Raw genomic sequence first — 7,344 nt, 5'->3', positions numbered from 1 at the left:
GTCTGCTACCTTTGAATAAAAACAAGTATCAGTTGTTGTGACTGCTGTGTTCATGTCAATTTGATACACGTTCTCATGTCTTTTTGATGTCAGTAGTGGCTTCCCTGTCTTATCAAAAATAGTGCCAATCTTCCTTCTGAACTGGACTATCTTACTTTTCCTTGTCAGTTGGCTTATGCTGAGTAGATTATGTTTAAGCCCAACGACATATGCTACATTTGAAAATGTAACATTCCCATTTATTAAAGTACCAAAACCCTTTGTGTAACCCAACGAATTATCTCCATATGATACAACTGGACCATCCTTTTCTTGATAGTTCATCAGTAGGGACTTACATCCGGTCATATGTCTCGAACAACCACTATCGAGATACCAGATTTGCTTATTTTGAATGCCGTGCACAGTAGCTAAGAGATTAGTTCTTTTTGGGAACCCATCCAAGGATAGGTTCTGGAAGGGTCATCTTTGATGATCTCTTCATGTCTGCTAACTTGCGTGAAGAGGCAGCAGCAGATGGGGTTAGGGTTAGAGTACACCGGTTGGCTAAGTGAAACTTACTGCTACACCTGTAGCATTTTCTCACATTTAGCATCGGTGACTGGTCATACACTGAGTAAATGGGTGCAGTAAGATCGGGTCTACTTTCAGATATGGTAGCTATGAGCTGGTCAAGCTTGACAGTCATTATCTCAGTGATAGATGACTCAGCACATGATTCCACAATTTGGTTCACTTTAGCTTTTCCCTTAAGGGCAGCTTTCCTTTTAGAACCAGTACCATAATCATGGTATACTGCTTTGCCTTTATTGTTCGACGAGCCAGTGTGGGAAGTTACTGACCTGTCAGCTAATACCGGACGATTCGTGTGAATCTTGATTGCTGCCTTTGACTTGCCAGTATTGCGTTTAGCTGGCTTGTCAGCAGCTACTAGTTGACCAGTACAAGTTTCATCAGCTGGCTCAGCATTGGAGGAATTTGAACATGAAGGGGAATCAATTATTTTGACTTTCTTTGGTTGTTTTCAGTGATTTCTCTCTCAATGCGTCTTTCCTTTGGAGTCATATAGTAAATGCTTGATGGATCAGTAGTTTCATCAATTGAAGTACTGGTTTCCTTGGCTTTTACTTCATCCTCCAAAATTTCTTTCATGGACGGTGGTGGGGTCACTGTAGGTCTGACAAACTTATTTGTTAAGATCTTTTTACCCTTAACTATCTTGGCAAAAGTATTTGGCAAGACAGCTTCAGGATCAGTTTTGAGAATGGAGTCCATGTAAGTAACTTCTGCAAGAGCAGCAACAGCATAGTCACCATCAAAGAATGCTTCCACTTGGGCAGGTACCTGCTCATTTACACACTCTGTGCGTTGAGCAGATGTACACCATGAAGCAACAACCTTCTTGAGGTCGTTTAACTGGTTCTTAACATCTGCTGTGTCAACGTGAAGAGACTTTAAAGCAAAATTTTGTTTTTCAAGTTTTGAAGTTTCATCCTTCAAGAACTTAATTTCATCAGTTTTGCTTTTAAGTTTATCATTTAAAGATTTGTTATCATTTTTCAAAACTTCTTCACATTTACTGCCTCTACATAAATCAACTCTTAGGTAGTCAAACATTTCAGCTTTTTCATCATCAGTATAAGTTCGAAAATTATCAACCTTATACAGCATTTCAGATTCCATTGAGGTGAATCCTTTTTCCGACCAGCTTCCCTCATATCAGCCACAAACGTACTACCATTATCATCCTCATCAAACTCCTCGGCTTCCTTGGCCATCAAACACAGCTTTTTACCAGAAGCATAACCAGCATCATCATCATCAGTATCACTGTCAGAAGATGAAGAAGAGCTGGTTTCATCCCAATCATGATGCTCAGCAACTAGAACCTTTTCTGGCTTCTTTTCCTTCTTATCAGCCTTTGCACTTTCCTTCATCTGAGCCTTCATAACTTTGTACCTGTTCTTATACTTATCAGCTTTTGAGAAGGAGTTAGCATGTGATGTTGAAGGTTTCCTGGACATGCATCAGCAGCAAAATGTCCAACCTTCCCACAATTGTAACACTCAGATTTAGGACCCTTGACTGATTTGCTGCTATACCTAGCACTTGGTTTCTTACTCCCTTTATATGACTTGCTGGTTCTATTACGATTAAACCTTTTGAACTGTCTAGCCAGCAAAGCCATACTTTCAGCAAAACCTTCCACATCATCTTCATCATCACTGCTTTCTTCAGACCCAGTACCACTATTCACATCATCTTCAGCTGACTCTTCTTCTGCTGTCAACTTTTAAATCAGTAAAGCCTTTTAAGATATCTTTTTAGCAGCAGCCATAAGAGCAGTATCATCTGTCTTAGAAGATTTTGAAGTGGTGGGGGCAGACTTAAAGTTTTCTTTCAAGTTTTGTTCAAGTTTAGCTTCTGCCTTCTCATGGTTCCAAAGTGTACCATAGAGGGAAGACATGTTAAAGTTCTTTAAAGTCTGGGTGGTTCTTAGAGGGTCAGTCACTGGTTTCCATTTAGCAGACAATGAGTCAATGAATTTGTTTACTTGTTCAAAATCAGTATATGTGATTTTCAAAGTAAGCAGGTCAGCAACTAAGGAGTTAAACCTAATGAAGGTTTGCTTAAGGGTCTCATTCTTATAGGCAAAGAACATTTCATACTCTCTTTTCAACGCAATAATCTTGTTCTGTCTAACCTCATCCATGCCTTCATAAGTAACATCTAGATAGTCTAACGTAAGCTTAGCATTCAGTTTTCCCTTAATCAGTTTGAACAGGTGATTAGGTAAAGTTATAGCTAACAGAGTTCTGATCTTAGGGTCAAGTCCAACACGACGTTTGTCCTCAGCATCCCATTTGGCTGGAGTGAGAACAACCTCTCTGCCAGGAATGGCAGGAGTGTCAGCAGTGGCTGGAATGCTATCAATAGTTTCAGTTGGGACAAATGGACCATCTGTGGCAATACCAGGCATAAGTGGTTCAATAGACTTCAGGTGAAGCATGAACCTTGCCTTCCAAGTTTCATACTCATCTTCATCAAATTTGGGTGGTGTATTTGATGAGCCATTTTAAAGGTAGGCTGTATTTGAGTATGCAGCCATGAGAGAATTCAGATCCAAGATATTAAATTATCAAGATTGAAGCTCTGATACCAGTTGGTAGGGGTGTTCATCGGTTCGGTTTTTGGTTTGTTCGGTGTATTCGGTTCGGTGTATTCGGTTTTGAATTTTTGTTGGGCAAAACCGAAAACCGAATTCAAAGTTGAAACCGAACCGAACCGAAAACCAAATTCGAATTCGGATTCGGTTCGGTTTTTGGTTAAAACCAAATATTATGATAAATTTGAGAACGATGGTAGTTTAATTTTGGCATTACTAATGTCTTAGTTATTTACAACCTAAAACAATGATATAATATTAAATTATCAAGAATTCGATGATTTATTAATATTTATAGCTTAATTATGACATTTACTGCTTCTATTATTAAGAAGAAGAAGATAATAATTTGAGTAACATAATTATAATATGAGCTACCAAATCGACATATTGGTGAGAAACTATTTTATTGATTGGATCCTAAATTATAATGACATTAAAACATAAATATACAAATTAAATATATAAAAAATTTTGAATTCGGTTTTGAATTCGGTTTTCGGTTAAACCGAATTCAGAATTTTCAAAACCGAACACCGAACCAAAAACCGAATTCAAATTCGGTTTCGGTTTTGACTCGATCCGAAAACCGTTTTTCAAATTCGGTTTGGTTTTTTCCGGTTTGGTTTCGGTTTGGTGTTCGGGTAAACGGTTTCAAACCAAATACTGACCACCCCTACCAGTTGGTCTCTTGATTAACAACAGGAGTATTGTAGAGGGGGCTGGGGGGGGGAGGGGGTGTGAATACAATTTCTTTTAAATTAACTTACCAATTAATCATAGTTTAGTATTCAAGCTTGATTAAATCACAAAGAATTACAACTATCCTTGTCGGAATGATAGTTGGTTGATACAGATTTACCTAGATTATAGCTATGAGGATAAACTTAAAGCTATTACACGTTTTGGACTCTAAATAACAAAACTCACACCACTAGTTGTTACAATAGTGGATACAACAATTTATAGTAGTCCTTTTATCCGTGTAATTGTTCCATTGTCCACTAGTACATAGGATGTCTGTACTTGTAGGGACAACTGCATCAGAGAGCGTGCTCTTCTTTTTCCTCTTTGGTAGCTATTTGCAGGAACACCCCAATTTGGTTTGGCACCACTTTTTATTTAAACAAATAGAATGTTGTGTTCCCTAGGCATTGTCAAAGTATAGCACATGTCTGCACATGCGTTAAACTTCTGCATTCCCATGTGGTCTTGTAAGGTCACTTGTCAGCCGCCGACTCGTGTCCTTTCCTGTTCAACTTTGTCTTTGACTTCTGTTGAATAGTATAATTGATGTAGACCACTCAGGAAACTACTATGCTTGTAATGGAGCATAGCTGTCTTGTGTAGTAAGCTGCATTCCAGCTGTGCTGGTTCTTCATTGCTGAGACACTTGATATTCTTGAATTGCTGAGTACACATCCTGTGCTAATTGAAAAACAATGTCTACCTTATGCTGGTAGACTGAGCAACAAACTAAACACTCAACACAGCAATATTTGCTATCTATACATAAACAAACTTGTGCTGGCTGCTGAAACAACCCAACCCGTAATCAACCTTATAAATTTTTTTTTATAAAATTAATAAACCATTAACGCCCAAATAATTGGTTACATAACGTAAACCATTTCATACAACCCACTTAAACGTACAACATGTTTAAAGTTTACATCATGGGCACGAAGGCCCTTAATCAAAAGTAATACAAGTTCGACCCATAAATGATAGTTTTAAACCAAACGACACTCGAGCATGGTTTGGGGCTAAACTACCCAAAACATTAGGTCGACTTCTAAAAGCTTCATCAAGCAACCAACATGGGAATATCTAATTCCCGGCAACCCCTTTACCCTTCTCCATACTTGTACCTAAAAAGTAAACAACGAGAGGGGTAAGCAAACGCTTAGTGAATGCAATAATTATACATATACATATACATATACATATACAACTTACTCACTTGCAATCACTTACACAATTCCGCATACTTGCTAGCAATATAATTAGCATACCATCTTAAAGTATAACGCTAAATCTCCGATAACACAAGCTAGTATAACAATTGCATATAACACGAGCAATATAATATGCTACACTACATTACACAAACATTGATGTTCACAACACCCATTAGTATTCAACTTTCAAGGCTAGCCCTACGAATGGTATCGTCAACATTGAACTTAATCCCCATTCGTCCCAATAAATGTGGTATCGTCAACATCGAACTTAAACCCACATATGAGGTATCGTCAACATCGAACTTAAACCCTCATCAGACAAACGTCACTACAATAGTGGTATGGCTTCGTCAACATCGAACTTTAAATCCATACTTGAGGTATCGTCAACATCGAACTTTAACCCTCAACTAAACAATCAAACAATATACTCTAGGATATGGTATTGTCAACATCGAACTTTAACCCATACCCTACAAGCAAATAAATCATATACATACATCTATAATTATTCCACTCACCTTATCGCCTTTAGTGAACTAGAAATCAAGCTCGCGACCTTCAATGTAATGCACCTATCACATTATGCATTTAATTAACATACAATCTAGTGGACTAACCACCAACACTTAACTCATTAGCATTTAATGATCTAAATGCATTAAATGACTTACATACACCAAAACCGCCCATTAATGACTATGACTCGTCATAAATCACTAAAAACTAGTGATTAGAGTCTACTAACACCAACTAACACAATTTATGGGTATTTCATACCCATCTCACCCAACTAGGCCAACCATTTCCCATTTGACCCATTTTAACATTTAGTCTTACAAGTTTTTGGTCAAACTTAACCCATTAACAATCTTTCATCATTTTGCAAGTATATTAGTGACTAATAACACAATTAACACTTACAAATACCAATTTACATGACCAAACCCTAGATCAACATCATTTGGGTTTCCTTACATCAAATTAACCCAAATTCACCCCTTTAAGTCCCCAAATGGGTCTTACAAGTCTCAAATGGACAAACCCTAGCCATAAGTTAACTAAAACTCAAAACACGAGGTTAAGACTTACCAATACTATCAAGTCGTAGCTAAGAACGAGGAAAACAAATTTCCTATTTGCTCCAAAGATCGAATCACAAGTCTTCACCTTCGAATCTCACTTTTAATCCAAATGGGTTTTATGTTTTGGAAGAGAAAATGGAAAGAAAAGAGAAAAGAAAATGAATTAAATGAGATAAGTGGCTGAAATTTGAGCCACAATTCTGATCCACACGCGAAAAGACGAAAATACCCTCGAACCACCTATTTTTAAATCAGAAAAACGATTCAGCTCACCAGTAGGGTCGCAGCGCGACCACCTTTGCCGCGGCGCGGCATTTAACATAAGATTCGAGCTGTTTAATCTGGTTCCTGATTCTTGATTAACGTTATATGTCGCGACGCGGAGGTGCCCGCCGCGGCGCGGCCCAACGCCCACTTTTGACCAACTTTTAGTTTACAAACCCAAATGTCATAACCCGACTCGTACACCCCATTTTAGCTTCACATAAACACTTAAACTACACGTATACATCCATATGCGTATATATATATATATATATATATATATATATATATATATATATATATATATATATATATATATATATATATATCAACTAACACTATAAATCGTTTAATCACATAAGCAAACGAACTATAGACGTTCTAACGATCAAATATGTACCTTAAGACATGTAAGGAGAAAACGGGATGTTACAGCTGCACATAACATTTTGGTGCAAATAAATTACAGTTTTGTCATAATTAAATCCTTAATTATTTTGGGGACTCAACAATAACGCTATGTTAACTATGAATATGCAATCCGAAAAACCCTGCCGCAACGCGCGGGCCGATCCGAATCTAGTTACTCCTAATACTCTTGAATAACTCCTAATCTTTTAAATAAGATCATTGACTAATTTTACTCTTGAATAACTCCTAATCTTTTAAATAAGATCATTGACTAATTTTTGAAACTCGATCTCTACCTCAGATAAATCATATAGACATGAGAAACCGTAAACCAAAATGGAATGATGGGTGGAGAAAAAGAAAGGAAGACAATGTCTTATTATGTGCGAATAAAATTAATCAACTTAGATAAACAAGTAAACATTTCTACTATTGAATTTACAATGAAATCTAT

This window comes from Rutidosis leptorrhynchoides, chromosome 9, assembly GCF_046630445.1.
Source record: "Rutidosis leptorrhynchoides isolate AG116_Rl617_1_P2 chromosome 9, CSIRO_AGI_Rlap_v1, whole genome shotgun sequence".
Taxonomy (NCBI): Eukaryota; Viridiplantae; Streptophyta; class Magnoliopsida; order Asterales; family Asteraceae; genus Rutidosis; species Rutidosis leptorrhynchoides.
Note: the sequence above shows the minus strand (reverse complement) of the source record.